Here is a 1478-nt window from a genome sequence, read left to right on the forward strand (position 1 = left end):
TTGGAACATAGGAAGTCAATAGTGATATATTAAAAATGATGGAAACTACTTTACCTGCCATTGTTACCGCTGTTACTAATAAGTTATTAGGCTCCTATATGTGGAATGCTGAAATGAGCATTGTATGAAGCAAGTTACAAGGACACAAATCCTGTGGACATTCACTACTTAAAACTTGTACATCAAAACAAGCACTAAATTTGTGCAAGATATTGAAAAGTATAAGAAAGCAAAGACAATAGGTTGAGAGGTATGAATCCTAGAATGTAGCTGTTTTCCACCTATTTTATTGAGATTGCCACCAAGCTATTTAACAATGAATTCTTTTTTATTAGTTTCTATGTGATATGCAACGTGTGGTGTCTTTGGTTTTGAAGTCAAGTGATTGACAGTGGCTCATATTTGTCACTAAGGTTTAAAAAAAAATATTTTATTGATTTTTTACAGAGAGGAACAGAGAGGGATAGAGAGCTAGAAACATCGATGAGACAGAATCATCGATCAGCTGCCTCTTGCACATCCCCTACTGGGGATGTGCCCGCAACCAAGGTACATGCCCTTGTCCGGAATCTAACCTGGGACCTTTCAGTCCGCAGGCCGACGCTCTATCCACTGAGCCAAACCGGTTTCAGCTGTCACCAAGGTTTTGTCTTTCTATTCACCTGACAGAACCAATAAAAGTTTATATTTTGAATCATGTCACGTTGGGCCACACATCTGACAATTTCTTTTGTTGTTGTCAAAGAAATCTAAACATATAAGCACATCAGCCCATTATTAGAAATTTGCTTTATCCTGATATCAAAATCTTATTACCTTGAGAAATTTTCCATTTCACAGTTCTTTAATATTACGAATTTTGATGTACTTTAAACAATACTAAACAGTCAAAGATAATGCTTTTATAATTATAATTACAGGAAATTTACTCTATCAGTATAGTGTTCATTCATGATTCCGTTAAGAAGAATATTATAAGATGCTTATTCAAAGTTTTTAATAAAATATATTTGGAGATAATGGGTAAATTGCATGGACTTCCTCTTATAAATTCTAAGATTAAAATGTATTAATACATTTGAGACTAATAAGAATACTATTTAAAATATAATATATACATATATTTATAGTTAAATCTGAAAAGTACTTAAAAATTTAGAAAACACTTTTCTTTCTTTCTTTTTTTTTGTTTTTTTTGTTAATCTTTACCTGAGGATATTTTCCCACTGATCTTTTAGAGAGAATGGAACAGAGAAGGAAAGACAGAGACAAACATCAATGTGAGAGAAACACATTAATTGGCTGCCTCCTGTACCAATCAGGGACCAGGGCCCGGGCCAGGGAGGAGCCTGCACCTTCCCCTGACTGGAATTGAACCTGGCACCCTTTGGTCTACAGGCTGACATGCTATCCACTGAGTCAAACTGGCCAGGGCAGAAAACACTTTTCTAAATAATTACTGGGTTATAGGAAAATAT

The sequence above is a fragment of the Pipistrellus hanaki genome (genome assembly GCF_964339955.1).
Source record: "Pipistrellus hanaki genome assembly, chromosome: X".
Taxonomy (NCBI): Eukaryota; Metazoa; Chordata; class Mammalia; order Chiroptera; family Vespertilionidae; genus Pipistrellus; species Pipistrellus hanaki.